Source organism: Lissotriton vulgaris, chromosome 10, assembly GCF_964263255.1.
Source record: "Lissotriton vulgaris chromosome 10, aLisVul1.2, whole genome shotgun sequence".
In the NCBI taxonomy this organism is placed as follows: domain Eukaryota; kingdom Metazoa; phylum Chordata; class Amphibia; order Caudata; family Salamandridae; genus Lissotriton; species Lissotriton vulgaris.
Window position 1 is genome coordinate 826793140 of NC_141698.1, and position 20365 is coordinate 826813504.

Below are 20365 nucleotides of genomic sequence, written 5' to 3' on the forward strand. Positions count from 1 at the left end.
ACTGGGGGGGTGGTAGGCACACACTCTGATGCTGGGCACTGAGGGGCACTGGGGGGGGTGTTAGGCACACACTCTGATGCTGGGCACTGGGGGGGTGTTAGGCACACACTCTGATGCTGGGCACTGGGGGGGTGTTAGGCACACACTCTGATGCTGGGCACTGGGGGGCACGTTAGGCACACACTCTGATGCTGGGCACTGGGGGGGCACTGGTGGGGGGGTGTTAGGCAAACACTCTGATGCTGGGCACTGGGGGGCACTGGTGGGGGGTGTTAGGCACACACTCTGATGCTGGGCACTGGGGGGCACTGGGGGGGGGTGTTAGGCACACACTCTGATGCTGGGCACTGGGGGGCACTTGGGGGGGGGTGTTAGGCACACACTCTGATGCTGGGCACTGGTAGGGGGGTGTTAGGCACACACTCTGATGCTGGGCACTGGGGGGCACTGGGGGGTGTTAGGCACACACTTTGATGCTGGGCACTGGGGGGCACTGGTGGGGGGTGTTAGGCACACACTCTGATGCTGGGCACTGGGGGGGGTGTTAGGCACACACTCTGATGCTGGGCACTGAGGGGCACTGGGGGGGTGTTAGGCACACACTCTGATGCTGGGCACTGGGGGCACTGGGGGGGTATTATGCACACACTCTGATGCTGGGCACTGGGGGGCACTAGGGGGGGTGTTAGGCACACACTCTGATGCTGGGCACTGGGGGGCACTGGTGGGGGGGGTGTTAGGCACACACTCTGATGCTGGGCACTGGGGGGCACGGGGGGTGTTAGGCACACACTCTGATGCTGGGCACTGGGGGGCACTGGTGGGGGTGTTAGGCACACACTCTGATGCTGGGCACTGGGGGGCACTGGGGGGACTGGGGAGGGTGTTAGGCACACACTCTGATGCTGGGCACTGGGGGGCACTGGGGGGGTGTTAGGCACACACTCTGATGCTGGGCACTGGGGGGCAATGGGGGGGGTGTTAGGCACACACTCTGATGCTGGGCACTGGGGGCCACTGGGGGGCACTGGGGGGGTGTTAGGCACACACTCTGATGCTGGGCACTGGGGGGCACTGGGGGGGTGTTAGGCACACACTCTGATGCTGGGCATTGGGGTGCACTGGGGGGGTGTTAGGCACACACTCTGATGCTGGGCACTGGGGGGCACTGGTGGGGGGTGTTAGGCATGCACTCTGATGCTGGGCACTGGGGGGCACTGGTGGGGGGGTGTTAGGCACACACTCTGATGCTGGGCACTGGGGGGCACTGGGGGGGGGGGGTTAGGCACACACTCTGATGCTGGGCACTGGGGGGCACTGGGGGTCACTGGGGGGGTGTTAGGCACACACTCTGATGCTGGGCACTGGGGGGCACTGGGGGGGGGTGTTAGGCACACACTCTGATGCTGGGCACTGGGGGGCACTAGGGGGGGTGTTAGGCACACACTCTGATCCTGGGCACTGGGGGGCACTGGTGGGGGGGTGTTAGGCACACACTCTGATGCTGGGCACTGGGGGGCACTGGGGGGGGTGTTAGGCACACACTCTGATGCTGGGCACTGGGGGGCACTGGTGGGGGGTGTTAGGCACACACTCTGATGCTGGGCACTGGGGGGGGGTGTTAGGCACACACTCTGATGCTGGGCACTGGGGGGCACTGGGGTGGTGTTAGGCACACACTCTGATGCTGGGCACTGGGGGGCACTGGGGGGTGTTAGGCACACACTCTGATGTTGGGCACTGGGGGGCACTGGTGGGGGGGTGTTAGGCACACACTCTGATGCTGGGCGCTGGGGGGCACTGGTGGGGGGGTGTTAGGCACACACTTTGATGCTGGGACACTTACTATCACATTGCAGGCGTATGTGCCACACGTCAATTGCACTGGTGTAGTGCGGTGACGTACCGTACCCCCTGGTCGATGACGTAGGTACGGCCGGTCTCCGTATTGCACTGGTGTAGTGCGGTGACCTGCCGTACCCCGTGGTCGATGACGTAGGTGCGGCGTATTGCGCTGGTGTAGTGCGGTGACGTACCGTTCCCCCTCGTTTCCCTATTGCATTTCAGCCCTACGCGAGCAAAGCGTACCCCAATGGTACGTGCGTGTGTACGCCTCGTTTCCCTATTGCATTTCAGCCCTACGCGAGCAAAGCGTACCCCAATGGTACGTGCGTGTGTACAACTCGTTTCCCTATTGCATTTCAGCCCTACGCGAGCAAAGCGTACCCCAATGGTACGTGCGTGTGTACGCCTTGTTTCCCTATTGCATTTCAGCCCTACGCGAGCAAAGTGTACCCCAATGGTACGTGCGTGTGTACGCCTCGTTTCCCTATTGCATTTCAGCCCTAGGCGAGCAAAGCGTACCCCAATGGTACATGTGTGTGTACGCCTCATTTCCCTATTGCATTTCAGCCCTACGCGAGAAAAGCGTACCCCAATGGTACTTGCGTGTGTACGCCTTGTTTCCCTATTGCATTGCAGCCCTACGGGAGCAAAGCGTACCCCAATGGTACGTGCGTGTGTACGCCTCGTTTCCCTATTGCATTTCAGCCCTACGCGAGCAAAGCGTACCCCAATGGTACGTGCGTGTGTACGCCTCGTTTCCCTATTGCATTTCAGCCCTACGGGAGCAAAGCATACCCCAATGGTACGTGCGTGTGTACGCCTCGTTTCCCTATTGCATTTCAGCCCTACGCGAGCAAAGCGTACCCCAATGGTACGTGTGTGTGTACAACTCGTTACACCATTGAATGGGTTTCATTGGCAACGGCAATGTCAGCTTACTTGTGTGGGTATTTGATTAAATACATAGGGGACATCTAGGGGAACAATGGACAGTTCAAAATGCAACCAGGTTGTCATGGATACTTAATTTTTTGAGCCTCCTACAGGTGTTAGAGAAAATTCAGTTGGGCAAAAGTATACAATGTTGCAAAAGTTGTTGTTCAGCTCAGGCTCAGTTTTCAAACCATGCATATGTGTGTCATGTCCTTATGTGTGAAGTGATTGGATGGAACGTAGGATGCTAACTATGGTGGCCTATCAGACACTACTCCTTGGACTCACAGCCCCTCTGCAGCACAGATATAAGGCAGCATGTGGCTGTGGTAGGGCACTTGCCTGCACAACATTGGTGTGGTAACCACAGCTGCTGTCTCTGAATCCTCTGGACCCTGATTGGCTTAGCATGGAGAGGGCACCTGCATTCACTGATGGTGAGAACAAGGCCCTGCTGGATGCCCTCCTGCCTAACTACAGCAAGCTGTATGGGAGACCAGAGGATCAGGTGAGTGGTGTGTGCAATACCTTGGAGTGTGCACCTGTTTTGTGTGTGACCATATAGCCACTGTGTATGTATAGTGTCTAGAAGCAATGTTGTTGGGAGTGAGTGCCAGGGTGTACAGTGTTGTTACTAGAGGCTTATTTGTTGCAGTGGGGTGTGTGACAGCGTGGCACGTGCTGCAGTGCACCCAGACGTAGCATACATTGCTCAGTGAGTGCCATGCTCGGAGAGTGTTTAGCACCCATCATGTGATCTGTAGCCTTTCAATGGCATGTCATGCAGTGGTGTTTGCTCACACGCCACATACTCGTGCCCAAAAATGCTAATGTGTTTAGCTTACAATGCCCTGTTATCATCAAGTTTTTAGTGCACATATGTGTGTGTTTGGAACATGGACCAGGTGTACTGATGCTGTTTAACTTTACATTTGTGACAGGTATCTGCGTATGAGAAGGGTGAAATCTGGCTGGACATCGCCAGGGCTGTCAGGAGCGAGGGGGGGCCTTGCAGGAGGCTCCGGAACATCAAGAAGAGGTGGCAGGACATCCGGTGCTGGAGCCGCCGCATCGCCAGAGTACAGCTAAAGCTGGAAGCTCCACGCCGGCATGGCGGCACCCGCCACCTCACCCCCAACATGCTCCGGGTCCTGGAAGTGGTGTTCCCAGACCTCCATAGGCAGTTGCAGGAGGGACAGCAGCAAGTAGTGGGTAGGTTTATGTCTGTTTGTTGTGATGTGTGTCACATGCTCCCTGCAGTGCTCAAAGGCATGGTTACACTCCCATAGTTTGAGTGTTGTGGTCAGACAGGCACTTCATGCATTGGCCTCAGAATGTCCCCGTTTCTGCAGCTGCTTCTTTACATGCCTTGCCCTAATCCACTTTTGACCTGCGCTTTGGATGATGTTTGTTTTTCACATGTACTCCTATGGTGCAATGTCTATGTATGCATCTTCCTTTGCACATCATCATGTTGGAGGGGGGGGTCCGTGACACCTGTTGGAACCTTACATGTGGCACCACATGTGCACTGTGTCTGCTGTTCTACATATTTAGGCACTGATCTTGAGTCTAAACATGTGTCTTCTGCACGAGTCAGCCTCAGTGGCCTTTGTCCATGGTACTCTTTCAAATAGTCATGTGTTGGCTACAGGTGCACAATGTACAAGTGTAATATTTTGGGCTTATGCATACTCACACTGGGCAGTGCGTGTGTGCATAGTTGCCACATAAGTCAAATGTTCTTTGTAATTACTATTGATGGTCAGTCACACAATGAGTGTTAGACGGACCGGGAGGGTCGGCCGAGGATAAGGGGAGAGGTCTCCGGGGAGAGCCGTCTCCGACGATCGCACAGACAAGTAACTTCCCCCCCACAGACGGACACCACACAAGGGCAAAGTTCAACGATACTTTATAGGCAATTCTTTAAGTACGATGAATGGTACAAGGAGGTCTGGACTCAGGGGTCCCCTCGATTCTGGTCTCTGGTTTGGGAGAAGGGTAGCGGGACAGTCTTGTTACCAAAAGATGGAAATAGCTCTCAATCCTCGAGCTCGGCGTTCTAGATGATCGGGCCGCGGCGGAGCCAGCAGGTCCCGAGATGGACGAAGGAAGCGACGGTCCGCGGCGGAGCCAGCAGGTCCCGATGAAGATGGTAGTTACAAACGGTCCGCGGCCACGCCAGCAGGTCCCGACGACGATGAAGGATTACGAAGGTTACGAGGGTTGCGGCAGCGCCAGCAGGCAGGACGATGAAGCACAGGGCAGAGCTACGGCAGCGCCAGTAGTCCGTCAAGGATGAGTTCTTCTCTGCGTCTCTCGACTCCAGGATACAACTGCCTTCCTGCTCTGGAGCTGCCCCAGTTATAGGGCTGGTGCCCTTTGATGTCCGGACCCTCGCACTTGGAGGTCGGGAGGTCCGGGATGAGGGAGTCCAGACACCCAGCAGGGGGGTGGAGCCAGCGCCCGGGGAGGCGATGGGCGAGCGGCACTTGGCGGGGGAGAGCCATCGACGCCTCTTTCTCCCATTGACTTGCCAAGTAGCCCGCTCACCTCCTGGGTGGATGGTGGTGCCGGGATGTCTGAGGCCTGGCTAGGCCCAGGGTTGAGGTCGATCGGGGGCCAGGCGGCCTCGTGGTGGAGTGTCCAAGATGGCGCCCAGGCTGGGCGCGCGGGCCAGTAGTGGGTCGGGCCCACGAGGTCGATATGTTCAGGGGCCGGGGTCCCGGAGGGGACGGAAGACGAGCAGTGGTGGTGTGTGGCACTTGTGTGACCGGGCTCGGGCCTGGTCGGGCCGAGGGGGGAGCGGCCCTTCATGTGGCCTGTCCAACATGCGTCCCCCCCAGCTGAAGGCGGGGAGAGTCACCCATCCTCTTGGGGACTCTCCTCGTCGAGGCGGAAAAACCGGGACAGGCCATCCGCGTTGGCGTGATCTGGCCCAGGCCGGTGCTCAACAGTGAAGTCCATCCCTTGTAGGGAGATGGACCAACATAGTAGTTTCGGGTTTTCCCCCCGCATCTGCATCAGCCACTGCAGGGGTCGATGGTCGGTCTGCACCCGAAAGTGTGTGCCAAAGAGGTAGGGCCGGAGCTTTTTGAGGGCCCATACCACAGCGAAGGCCTCCCTCTCTATGGTGCTCCAGCGTTGTTCTCGGGGTAGGAGTCGCCTGCTGATGAAGGCCACTGGCTGATCAAGGCCTTCGGTGTTCACTTGAGACAGGACTGCCCCAATGCCATGGTCGGAGGCATCCGTCTGGACGACGAACTCCCGGCTGTAGTCGGGGGCCTGGAGCACAGGGGCGGAGCACATGGCGGCCTTCAATTGTTCGAAGGCTGTTTGACAATCCGGGGTCCAGTTGACTTTCTTGGGTTGATTTTTGGACGTGAGTTCTGTGAGGGGCCCCACTATGGTACCATAGTCTTTCACGAACCTTCGGTAATAGCCCGTGAGGCCCAGGAAGGCGCGTACCTCGGTCTGGGTGATGGGGGGCTGCCAGGACTGGATGGCGGCAATCTTGAGCTGCAGAGGGGCCACCAGGCCGCTTCCCACCTGGTGTCCGAGGTAGGTTACGGACCCCTGACCAATTTGGCATTTGCTGGCCTTGATCGTGAGGCCAGCCCGCTGGAGGGCCTGTAGCACCGCTCGGAGGTGGTGGAGGTGCTCGGGCCAATGGTGGCTGTATACAGCGATGTCGTCTAGGTAGGCGGCGCTGAATCCTTCGAGCCCTGCCAGGACCTGATTGACGAGCCGCTGAAATGTTGCTGGAGCATTCTTCATGCCGAAGGGCATGACCTTGAAATGGTAATGGCCATCAGGGGTGGAAAAGGCAGAACGTTCTTGGGCCCGGGGTGTGAGGCCGATCTGCCAGTAGCCCGCCGTCAGGTCGAAAATACTGAGGTAGCGGGCAGCTCCCATGCGGTCGATTAGTTTGTCTGCCCGGGGGATGGGATGTGCGTCTGTTCTGGTGACCGCATTCAAGCCCCGGTAGTCGACGCAGAACCGGAGTTCTGGTGTGGCGCCGGGAGCGGCTGCTTTGGGGACCAGCACTACAGGGCTGGCCCAGGGGCTGTCTGAGGGCTCGATGACCCCGAGCGTGAGCATTTTGGGTACTTCTTCCTGGATGCAGGCCCGTACCCGATCTGGCACGCGGTAGGCCCGGTGGCGGATAGGGGGGTTGTCCCCCGTGTCCACGTCGTGCACACACCAGGAAGTGACACCTGGGGTGAGGGAAAACAGGCTGGCGAACTGCAACAGAAGGTCTCGACACTCCTGGCGTTGTTCCCGGGTGAGGGCCTCCGAGAGTCGGACCCCATCCACGGAGCCGTCTTTCTCCCGAGTCCGTAGGAGGTCAGGGAGGGGCTCGGAGTCTTCTTCGGCCCCATTGTCTGTGGCCATCAGGAGGCTGAGTTCTGAACGCACAAAGTGGGGTTTCAGTCTATTAGCGTGGAGGACCCGGAGGGGGTTCCGGGAAGATTCCATGTCGATGAGATAGGTGGCAGGACCCTTGCGCTCGACTACTTTGAAGGGCCCCGTCCACTTGTCTTGCAGGGCGCAGGGTTCGGTGGGGGACATCACCCACACCTGTTGCCCAGGTTCAAATTCGATGGAGGAGGCATTCCGGTCATACCACTTTTTCATGTCCTCTTGACTGGCCTCTAGGTTGGCTTTTGCCAGCTCTCTGAACCGCCGGGTCTGGTTGCGGAGGGTTAGGAGGTACCGGAAGACATCTGGGGGGTTCTTTAGAGGGGGCATCTCCCAGCCTTCCTTGACTAGACTGAGCGGCCCCCGTACTGGATGTCCATACAGCAGTTCAAACGGGCTGAAGCCGAGGGACTTCTGGGGGACCTCCCGATATGCGAAGAGGAGGCACGGCAGCAGCACATCCCACTGGCGACGGAGGGGCTCTTCCAACCCCCCAATCATCCCTTTGAGCGTGCGGTTGAACCGCTCAACGAGTCCGTTTCCTTGAGGGTGATAGGGGGTCGTGAATCGGTAGGTAACCCCACACTGTTGCCAGAGGGACTTCATATATTTGGAAATAAAGTTCGTGCCTCTGTCGCTGACGACTTCTCGGGGGAAGCCCACACGGGAGAAGATTCCCATCAGAGCCCGGCCGACTACCGGGGCTGTCACAGTTCGCAGGGGAACAGCCTCGGGGTAGCGGGTGGCGTGGTCCACTAGCACCAGGATGAACCGATGGCCTTGTTTTGTACGCGGGTCCAGGGGCCCCACAATGTCTATCCCGACCCTCTCGAACGGGGTGGTGACCACGGGAAAAGGTTGCAGGGGGGCTTTTAGTTTGCGGCCGCTCTTTCCACTGGCTTGGCACGTGGGGCAAGATCGGCAATGCTGGTGTACATCGTCCCTCATTTTGGGCCAGAAGAAGTGGGTCACCAGGCGGCTGTAGGTTTTATCTTGACCCAGGTGTCCAGCCAGGGGGACATCGTGGGCCAGGTTTAGCAGAAAGTCTCTAAAACGGAGGGGCACCACTAGCACTCGGCTGGCCCCCAACTCCGCGATTCTTTGTTCACTGTATAGCAGATCATTGTCCCAGTAGATCCAATGTGTTCCGGAGGTATCCCCTGCGCTTTGGGCGAGGGCTTGTTGGCGGAGTCCCTCGAGGGAGGGACAGGTCTTCTGTTCTTGGCGAAACTGTTCTTGCGTGGGCCCCCCCTCTTGAGGCCACTGGTCGAGGTTAGCGAGGTCTGGAGGTTGAGCTGGTTCTGGGGGGACGTCACGGTCGGTGGTTTCGACTGGGGCGACCGGAGGCGGAGGCGCCGGCCATTCGGGTTCCTCGGGTCGGGGTTTGGCACGGGCGGCCATGGACCGGGTGGTGACGCACGCCCAGTCCGGGATGCCTAACATCCCCAGGTGTTCTCGTCGTTCTACGGCTGCCCACGGAGAGCTTTCAAGGTCATTCCCCAGGAGGCAGTCTACGGGGGCATCGTCTCGGACCGTTACTTTCAACATGCCGGAGACCCCTCCCCATTCGAAAGGGACGCAGGCCATCCGACACAGACTCTCCGAGTTATCGGCTGAACGGACAGGGCAGAGAATGTTTGGTAGGAACTGTTCTGGGGCCACCAGGTGACAGCGGACGGCTGTCACACTGGCCCCGGTGTCACGGAGGGCTTCGGCCCGGCGTCCATTGATGCTCACCCATTGGCTGTACTTCTGGGTGTTAGCGGGTAGGGGGACCCGCGGGACCATGTCTTTCCCCCCTAAGCATGCTAGAGCCATGGCGGCTGGCTCCCATTCTTGATGCTCTTGCTCATATTCTTCTTGTTCCTCTGAGATCTGTTCCTCCCCCAGAGCAGCAGCGACTACTTGGCGGGGTCTTGGGCTCTGATACTGGGGGCAGTTTGGGTCGTTTGCATAGTGGCCGACTCGTTGGCATCGATGGCACGTAACATTGGCTCGATATCCCGGTCGCGCCGGGGTGCTGCCCCGGTTGGCCGGGGGGGTGGTGCTGGTAGCGGGGGCGACCGGAGCGTTGTCTCTTCCGCGTCCTTGGCCTCCTCCTCCTCCTCGGGGACGGTGCTGACCGTTGTTGTTCCGGCTCTGTTCATAGGACCCATTTCGGCCCACTCTGGTGATTTCCCACCGGTCAGCCTCGGCTGCGAGCTGCCGGGGATCGGTCAATTTGCTGTCGAGGAGGTGCTGGCGGAGCTCAATGAAGCAATTGTTCGATAGATGCTCCCATACCATGAGATTGAAGAGTTGTTCGTAAGTTGTGACCTTGCTTCCTTTGATCCAGCCCTCGAAGGCTCGGCTAAAATAGTTTACATAGTCCACCCAAGTTGTACCCGGGATGCGGGTGCAGTCTCGGAACCTCTGACGGTACATCTCGGGTGTGAGGCCATAGCGGGTGAGGAGTGCAGCTTTCATATGGTCATAGGAGGTCATCTGGTGGTCCGGGAGCTGTAGCAGGGCGTCGCGGCCCTCATTGAGGAATCTCCCCCATAGACCGGCTCCCCAGTCGCTTCTATCGATCCGGTGGGCGGTCATAGCGATTTCGTAGGCCTTAAACCATTGCTGGATGTCGTCCTCTCGGAAGTATTTTCGAACGACATCCTTGGGGATGTGTACCTTTTTCTCTGTTGCCCCTGGGGTGTGGGGTTGCTCGGGCACCCCTACTTCTTTATTCTGCTTGCGTAAGTCGATCTCAGCTAATTTTCGCTCGTGTTCATATGCCAGTTTCTTCTCCTCGAGCTCCCTTTGTCTCTGTTTTTCCTCTCTTTCTTCTCGGAGACGCAGGTGCTCTAAGTTTATTTTTTGTTCGGCCAACTTAAGTTCAACATCCATTTTGAGCCGGGCCATTTCTAGCTCGTGTAGTCGGGTTTTTTCTCGTTCCTGGATCTCGTCTTGCGAGAGACCCGTTCTTCGCTCCTCAGGGGCCGTGGTGTTTTTTTCTATTGCTGCGGTGTTTTGGTCGGGGGTTCCGGCAGCCCCGGTTTCTGCCCAAGACTCTAGGGCATGCTTGAAATCGTCTTTGGTACTTAGACCGGTGGTAGCGATACCTAGTTCGATGCAGAATTGTTTTAATTCACGATGGCTGTACTCGTCCAATTTCTCCATCTGAAATTTCTCGGTGGATCCGCTTTCTTTGTTTGACATCGTGATTTCGTCGTGGGGTGAGCTACTTTCTGTACGATTATGCGGTGATTCGGATCCCACCGCTGCCACCAATGTTAGACGGACCGGGAGGGTCGGCCGAGGATAAGGGGAGAGGTCTCCGGGGAGAGCCGTCTCCGACGATCGCACAGACAAGTAACTTCCCCCCCACAGACGGACACCACACAAGGGCAAAGTTCAACGATACTTTATAGGCAATTCTTTAAGTACGATGAATGGTACAAGGAGGTCTGGACTCAGGGGTCCCCTCGATTCTGGTCTCTGGTTTGGGAGAAGGGTAGCGGGACAGTCTTGTTACCAAAAGATGGAAATAGCTCTCAATCCTCGAGCTCGGCGTTCTAGATGATCGGGCCGCGGCGGAGCCAGCAGGTCCCGAGATGGACGAAGGAAGCGACGGTCCGCGGCGGAGCCAGCAGGTCCCGATGAAGATGGTAGTTACAAACGGTCCGCGGCCACGCCAGCAGGTCCCGACGACGATGAAGGATTACGAAGGTTACGAGGGTTGCGGCAGCGCCAGCAGGCAGGACGATGAAGCACAGGGCAGAGCTACGGCAGCGCCAGTAGTCCGTCAAGGATGAGTTCTTCTCTGCGTCTCTCGACTCCAGGATACAACTGCCTTCCTGCTCTGGAGCTGCCCCAGTTATAGGGCTGGTGCCCTTTGATGTCCGGACCCTCGCACTTGGAGGTCGGGAGGTCCGGGATGAGGGAGTCCAGACACCCAGCAGGGGGGTGGAGCCAGCGCCCGGGGAGGCGATGGGCGAGCGGCACTTGGCGGGGGAGAGCCATTGACGCCTCTTTCTCCCATTGACTTGCCAAGTAGCCCGCTCACCTCCTGGGTGGATGGTGGTGCCGGGATGTCTGAGGCCTGGCTAGGCCCAGGGTTGAGGTCGATCGGGGGCCAGGCGGCCTCGTGGTGGAGTGTCCAAGATGGCGCCCAGGCTGGGCGCGCGGGCCAGTAGTGGGTCGGGCCCACGAGGTCGATATGTTCAGGGGCCGGGGTCCCGGAGGGGACGGAAGACGAGCAGTGGTGGTGTGTGGCACTTGTGTGACCGGGCTCGGGCCTGGTCGGGCCGAGGGGGGAGCGGCCCTTCATGTGGCCTGTCCAACAATGAGGCTTGGAGTGTCAACAGCTGTGATGCCAGTGTGAGGTGATGTTACACTTGGTTCAGGTCCCAGGATGGCATCACATGTCACTTCAGGAAGGACTTTTCCCATGTGGCACAAGGTGTAAGGAAATTCAACATGTGCAGGTCTGGGTTTGGGTGGCAGGGTGTGTAAATGAGCTGTGATGCTTCATCAGCTATCCTGTTGTCAGGCAGTCAATCATCATTGTGTCGCTCATGATAGATTTTTCCATTCACTGTTGCTTGTATCCTACTATACATTATGCGTAGTGTCTCTCGCAATTGGCCACAACTAGACTTATCATTGTGCAGTGTTCAGTCTCCTGTGACTCATGATGCATGCCATGTTCAGAAATGAAGCCTAATGAATTGTAGCTGACATGTCTGATGTGTACAGGTGACTGATATGTTATTATTCTTCTCTTTGACCACAGCATCATCATCTGAATCTGGAGGGGACACAGGCGTGGACCACGAAGAGGGACACACCGACAGTGCCACCTGCTTTGAGGAGTCGGAGGGAGGCAGTGGCACGGAGGGTGATGAGAGTCTGCTGGCCGGACGAATTGTGACTGACACATCTTACCATGCCGACAACTCCGAGTCAGACTCTCAGGAGGAGGGGGAATATGCAGCAATGGTCTCTCCATCATCTTTGGCTGGCGTCCCCTCCTCCAGTACCATCTCCACCCTCCCAGTCATTAGTGTCCCTAGGGTCCCTAGGGTCCGTGCTAGCAGCCGTGTCTCCTTTGTTCCCGGCACCGCAGCCCCTGCCCCTGGGTCCCCTGCTGCCCTCAGTGCTGAGACTGTGGACCTACTCCGACATATTGCAGTAGGTCAGACATCCATACTGACTGTCCTCCATGGACATACACAACTGATTACACAGTTGGTGTCGTTCATGGAGGGCATGTCGTCGGCCATGTCTGATCTACGTCGGAGTGTGGCTGCCATAGAGTCAACACTGACGGCAGCAATGTACTCCCAGCAGCCTCTGTCTCCCCCCCATCCTTCAGACCCATCCACCTCTGCCTCTCCCATATCTACACAACATACACGCAGACGCCACAGGCCACACACACCCAGCACACCCACACGTCAGAAAAAGCTCAAAGCTCCACGCACACAATCTCAAGGGGATGTAGGCACACCCACAGGGAGAGGGGACACAACGCACACACGCATCCACACACCCAGGAGTACAGACTCACAGCCCTCTACCTCCACCCCCAATGTGTCCCCGGGTTCAGGTGGTAGTTTTTTCACACTGGCTGAGGTGTGCAGCCAGGTTTTCGAAGCTACTTTTGTCAATACACCAGCCAGTGTGGCTGGATGCACTACACCTGCACCCACTTCGCCTGTCCTTCCCTCTCCTGTCCATGCGGTGCCGGAGGATTCCACAGATGGTGGCCACATCGTTTCCACTGGGGATTAAACGCCATGTGCAGGCAAGTTTGGGTGTGCCCACACCCATGGAGCTACAAACTGTTGCTCAGACTTTTTTGGACTGGACATTGGCCTTTAATGAGCAGGGACTCTTATTTGCGTTTATTTGTTGGAGCAGCTGAATAAAGCAATTCTTGTTATTTTCTGAAGTTGACTTTGTGTGATAATGTCTGTGACTGCTGTGTGCCTGGGAGCTGGTGTCATGTTGTAATTTAGGTATGTTCATATGTGTTGGACAGGCCACCTGAAGGGCCGCTCCCCCCTCGGCCCGACCAGGCCCGAGCCCGGTCACACAAGTGCCACACACCACCACTGCTCGTCTTCCGTCCCCTCCGGGACACCGGCCCCTGAACATATCGACCTCGTGGGCCCGACCCACTACTGGCCCACGCGCCCAGCCTGGGCGCCATCTTGGACACTCCACCACGAGGCCGCCTGGCCCCCGATCGACCTCAACCCTGGGCCTAGCCAGGCCTCAGACATCCCGGCACCACCATCCACCCAGGAGGTGAGCGGGCTACTTGGCAAGTCAATAGGAGAAAGAGGCGTCGATGGCTCTCCCCCGCCAAGTGCCGCTCGCCCATCGCCTCCCCGGGCGCTGGCTCCACCCCCCTGCTGGGTGTCTGGACTCCCTCATCCCGGACCTCCCGACCTCCAAGTGCGAGGGTCCGGACATCAAAGGGCACCAGCCCTATAACTGGGGCAGCTCCAGAGCAGGAAGGCAGTTGTATCCTGGAGTCGAGAGACGCAGAGAAGAACTCATCCTTGACGGACTACTGGTGCTGCCGTAGCTCTGCCTTGCGCATCATCATCCTGCCTGCTGGCGCTGCCGCAACCTTCGTAACCTTCGTAAACCATCATCGTCGTCGGGACCTGCTGGCGTGGCCGCGGACCGTTTGTAACTACCACCTTCATCGGGACCTGCTGGCTCCGCCGCGGACCGTCGCTTCCTTCGTCCATCTCGGGACCTGCTGGCTCCGCCGCGGCCCGATCATCTAGAACGCCGAGCTCGAGGATTGAGAGCTATTTCCACCTTTTGGTAACAAGACTGTCCCGCTACCCTTTTCCCCAAACCAGAGACCCGAACCGAGGGGACCCCTGAGTCCAGACCTCCTTGTACCATCATCGTACCTAAAGAATTGCCTATAAAGTATCGTTGAACTTTGCCCTTGTGTGGTGTCCGTCTGTGGGGGGGAAGTTACTTGTTTGTACGATCGTCGGAGGCGGCTCTCACCGGAGACCTCTCCCCTTACCCTCGGCCGACCCTCCCGGTCCGTCTAACATTGGTGGCCAGCGGCGCGATCCGAATCACCGCATAATCGTACAGAGAGTAGCTCACCCCACGACCGAATCACGATGTCAAACAAAGAAAGCGGATCCACCGAGAAATTTCAGATGGAGAAATTGGACGAGTACAGCCATCGTGAATTAAAACAATTCTGCATCGAACTAGGTATCGCTACCACCGGTCTAAGTACCAAAGACGATTTCAAGCATGCCCTAGAGTCTTGGGCAGAAACCGGGGCTGCCGGAACCCCCGATCAAAACATCGCAGCAATAGAAAAAAACACCACGGCCCCTGAGGAGCAAAGAACGGGTCTCTCGCAAGACGAGATCCAGGAAAGAGAAAAAACCCGACTACACGAGCTAGAAATGGCCCGGCTCAAAATGGATGTTGAACTTAAGTTGGCCGAACAAAAAATAAACTTAGAGCACCTGCGTCTCCGAGAAGAAAGAGAGGAAAAACAGAGACAAAGGGAGCTCGAGGAGAAGAAATTGGCATATGAACACGAGCGGAAATTAGCGGAGATCGACCTACGCAAGCAGAATAAAGAAGGAGGGGTGCCCGAGCAACCCCACACCCCAGGGGCAACAGAGAAAAAGGTACACATCCCCAAGGATGTCGTTCGAGAATACTTCCGAGAGGACGACATCCAGCAATGGTTTAAGGCCTACGAAATCGCTATGACCGCCCACCGGATCGATAGAAGCGACTGGGGGGCCGGTCTATGGGGGAGATTCCTCAATGAGGGCCGCGACGCCCTGCTACAGCTCCCGGACCACCAGATGACCTCCTATGACCATATGAAAGCTGCACTCCTCACCCGCTATGGCCTCACACCCGAGATGTACCGTCAGAGGTTCCGAGACTGCACCCGCATCCCGGGTACAACTTGGGTGGACTATGTAAACTATTTTAGCCGAGCCTTCGAGGGCTGGATCAAAGGAAGCAAGGTCACAACTTACGAACAACTCTTCAATCTCATGGTATGGGAGCATCTATCGAACAATTGCTTCATTGAGCTCCGCCAGCACCTCCTCGACAGCAAATTGACCGATCCCCGGCAGCTCGCAGCCGAAGCTGACCGGTGGGAAATCACCAGAGTGGGCCGGAATGGGTCCTATGAACAGAGCCGGAACAACAACGGTCAGCACCGTCCCCGAGGAGGAGGAGGAGGCCAAGGACGCGGAAGAGACAACGCTCCGGTCGCCCCCGCTACCAGCACCACCCCCCCGGCCAACCGGGGCAGCACCCCGGCGCGACCGGGATATCGAGCCAATGTTACGTGCCATCGATGCCAACGAGTCGGACACTATGCAAACGACCCAAACTGCCCCCAGTACCAGAGCCCAAGACCCCGCCAAGTAGCCGCTGCTGCTCTGGGGGAGGAACAGATCTCAGAGGAACAAGAAGAGTATGAGCAAGAACATCAAGAATGGGAGCCAGCTGCCATGGCTCTAGCCTGCTTAGGGGGGAAAGACATGGTCCCGCGGGTCCCCCTACCCGCTAACACCCAGAAGTACAGCCAATGGGTGAGCATCAATGGACGCCGGGCCGAAGCCCTCCGTGACACCGGGGCCAGTGTGACAGCCGTCCGCTGTCACCTGGTGGCACCAGAACAGTTCCTACCAAACATTCTCTGCCCTGTCCGTTCAGCCGATAATTCAGAGAGTCTGTGTCGGATGGCCTGCGTCCCTTTCGAATGGGGAGGGGTCTCCGGCATGTTGAAAGTAACGGTCCGAGACGATGCCCCCGTAGACTGCCTCCTGGGGAATGACCTTGAAAGCTCTCCGTGGGCAGCCGTAGAACGACGAGAACACCTGGGGATGTTAGGCATCCCGGACTGGGCCTGCGTCACCACCCGGTCCATGGCCGCCCGTACCAAACCCCGACCCGAGGAACCCGAATGGCCGGCGCCTCCGCCTCCGGTCGCCCCAGCCGAAACCACCGACCGTGACGTCCCCCCAGAACCAGCTCAACCTCCAGACCTCGCTAACCTCGACCAGTGGCCTCAAGAGGGGGGGCCCACGCAAGAACAGTTTCGCCAAGAACAGAAGACCTGTCCCTCCCTCGAGGGACTCCGCCAACAAGCCCTCGCCCAAAGCGCAGGGGATACCTCCGGAACACATTGGATCTACTGGGACAATGATCTGCTATACAGTGAACAAAGAATCGCGGAGTTGGGGGCCAGCCGAGTGCTAGTGGTGCCCCTCCGTTTTAGAGACTTTCTGCTAAACCTGGCCCACGATGTCCCCCTGGCTGGACACCTGGGTCAAGATAAAACCTACAGCCGCCTGGTGACCCACTTCTTCTGGCCTAAAATGAGGGACGATGTCCACCAGCATTGCCGATCTTGCCCCACGTGCCAAGCCAGTGGAAAGAGCGGCCGCAAACTAAAAGCCCCCCTGCAACCTTTTCCCGTGGTCACCACCCCGTTCGAGAGAGTCGGGATAGACATTGTGGGGCCCCTGGACCCGCGTACAAAACAAGGCCATAGGTTCATCCTGGTGCTAGTGGACCACGCCACCCGCTACCCCGAGGCTGTTCCCCTGCGGACTGTGACAGCCCCGGTAGTCGGCCGGGCTCTGATGGGAATCTTCTCCCGTGTGGGCTTCCCCCGAGAAGTCGTCAGCGACAGAGGCACGAACTTTATTTCCAAATATATGAAGTCCCTCTGGCAACAGTGTGGGGTTACCTACCGATTCACGACCCCCTATCACCCTCAAGGAAACGGACTCGTTGAGCGGTTCAACCGCACGCTCAAAGGGATGATTGGGGGGTTGGAAGAGCCCCTCCGTCGCCAGTGGGATGTACTGCTGCCGTGCCTCCTCTTCGCATATCGGGAGGTCCCCCAGAAGTCCCTCGGCTTCAGCCCGTTTGAACTGCTGTATGGACATCCAGTACGGGGGCCGCTCAGCCTAGTCAAGGAAGGCTGGGAGATGCCCCCTCTAAAGAACCCCCCAGATGTCTTCCGATACCTCCTAACCCTCCGCAACCAGACCCGGCGGTTCCGAGAGCTGGCAAAAGCCAACCTAGAGGCCAGTCAAGAGGACATGAAAAAGTGGTATGACCGGAATGCCTCCTCCATCGAATTTGAACCTGGACAACAGGTATGGGTGATGTCCCCCACCGAACCCTGCGCCCTGCAAGACAAATGGACGGGGCCCTTCAAAGTAGTCGAGCGCAAGGGCCCTGCCACCTATCTCATCGACATGGAATCTGCCCGGAACCCCCTCCGGGTCCTCCACACCAACAGACTGAAACCCCACTTTGTGCGTTCAGAACTCAGCCTCCTGATGGCCACAGACAATGGGGCCGAAGAAGACTCCGAACCCCTCCCTGACCTCCTACGGACTCGGGAGAAAGACGGCTCCGTGGATGGGGTCCGACTCTCGGAGGCCCTCACCCGGGAACAACGCCAGGAGTGTCGAGACCTTCTGTTGCAGTTCGCCAGCCTGTTTTCCCTCACCCCAGGTGTCACTTCCTGGTGTGTGCACGACGTGGACACGGGGGACAACCCCCCTATCCGCCACCGGGCCTACCGCGTGCCAGATCGGGTACGGGCCTGCATCCAGGAAGAAGTGACCAAAATGCTCATGCTCGGGGTCATCGAGCCCTCAGACAGCCCCTGGGCCAGCCCTGTAGTACTGGTCCCCAAAGCAGCCGCTCCCGGCACCACACCAGAACTCCGGTTCTGCGTCGACTACCGGGGCTTGAATGCGGTCACTCGAACAGACGCACATCCCATCCCCCGGGCAGACGAACTAATCGACCGCATGGGAGCTGCCCGCTACCTCAGTATTTTCGACCTGACGGCGGGCTACTGGCAGATCGGCCTCACACCCCGGGCCCAAGAACGTTCTGCCTTTTCCACCCCTGATGGCCATTACCATTTCAAGGTCATGCCCTTTGGCATGAAGAATGCTCCAGCAACATTTCAGCGACTCGTCAACCAGGTCCTGGCAGGGCTCGAAGGATTCAGCGCCGCCTACCTAGACGACATCGCTGTATACAGCCACCATTGGGCCGAGCACCTCCACCACCTCAGAGCGGTGCTACAGGCCCTCCAGCGGGCTGGCCTCACGATCAAGGCCAGCAAATGCCAAATTGGTCAGGGGTCCGTAACCTACCTCGGACACCAGGTGGGAAGCGGCCTGGTGGCCCCTCTGCAGCTCAAGATTGCCGCCATCCAGTCCTGGCAGCCCCCCATCACCCAGACCGAGGTGCGCGCCTTCCTGGGCCTCACGGGCTATTACCGAAGGTTCGTGAAAGACTATGGTACCATAGTGGGGCCCCTCACAGAACTCACGTCCAAAAATCAACCCAAGAAAGTCAACTGGACCCCGGATTGTCAAACAGCCTTCGAACAATTGAAGGCCGCCATGTGCTCCGCCCCTGTGCTCCAGGCCCCCGACTACAGCCGGGAGTTCGTCGTCCAGACGGATGCCTCCGACCATGGCATTGGGGCAGTCCTATCTCAAATGAACACCGAAGGCCTTGATCAGCCAGTGGCCTTCATCAGCAGGCGACTCCTACCCCGAGAACAACGCTGGAGCACCATAGAGAGGGAGGCCTTCGCTGTGGTATGGGCCCTCAAAAAGCTCCGGCCCTACCTCTTTGGCACACACTTTCGGGTACAGACCGACCATCGACCCCTGCAGTGGCTGATGCAGATGCGGGGGGAAAACCCGAAACTACTACGTTGGTCCATCTCCCTACAAGGAATGGACTTCACTGTTGAGCACCGGCCTGGGCCAGATCACGCCAACGCGGATGGCCTGTCCCGGTTTTTCCGCCTCGACGAGGAGAGTCCCCAAGAGGATGGGTGACTCTCCCCGCCTTCAGCTGGGGGGGACGCATGTTGGACAGGCCACCTGAAGGGCCGCTCCCCCCTCGGCCCGACCAGGCCCGAGCCCGGTCACACAAGTGCCACACACCACCACTGCTCGTCTTCCGTCCCCTCCGGGACACCGGCCCCTGAACATATCGACCTCGTGGGCCCGACCCACTACTGGCCCACGCGCCCAGCCTGGGCGCCATCTTGGACACTCCACCACGAGGCCGCCTGGCCCCCGATCGACCTCAACCCTGGGCCTAGCCAGGCCTCAGACATCCCGGCACCACCATCCACCCAGGAGGTGAGCGGGCTACTTGGCAAGTCAATGGGAGAAAGAGGCGTCGATGGCTCTCCCCCGCCAAGTGCCGCTCGCCCATCGCCTCCCCGGGCGCTGGCTCCACCCCCCTGCTGGGTGTCTGGACTCCCTCATCCCGGACCTCCCGACCTCCAAGTGCGAGGGTCCGGACATCAAAGGGCACCAGCCCTATAACTGGGGCAGCTCCAGAGCAGGAAGGCAGTTGTATCCTGGAGTCGAGAGACGCAGAGAAGAACTCATCCTTGACGGACTACTGGCGCTGCCGTAGCTCTGCCTTGCGCATCATCATCCTGCCTGCTGGCGCTGCCGCAACCTTCGTAACCTTCGTAAACCATCATCGTCGTCGGGACCTGCTGGCGTGGCCGCGGACCGTTTGTAACTACCACCTTCATCGGGACCTGCTGGCTCCGCCGCGGACCGTCGCTTCCTTCGTCCATCTCGGGACCTGCTGGCTCCGCCGCGGCCCGATCATCTAGAACGCCGAGCTCGAGGATTGAGAGCTATTTCCACCTTTTGGTAACAAGACTGTCCCGCTACCCTTTTCCCCAAACCAGAGACCCGAACCGAGGGGACCCCTGAGTCCAGACCTCCTTGTACCATCATCGTACCTAAAGAATTGCCTATAAAGTATCGTTGAACTTTGCCCTTGTGTGGTGTCCGTCTGTGGGGGGGAAGTTACTTGTCTGTACGATCGTCGGAGGCGGCTCTCCCCGGAGACCTCTCCCCTTACCCTCGGCCGACCCTCCCGGTCCGTCTAACAATATGTGTCAATCTCCAGATGGTAATGCGGTTCACAATGGTATGTTTTTTTGTGTAACAGCTGGGCAGGGGGGGGGATGTTAGCCACACACACTCTGATGCTGGGCACTGGGGGGCACTGGTGGGGGGGTGTTAGGCACGCACTTTGATGCTGGGCACTGGGGGGCACAGGGGGGCACTGGGGG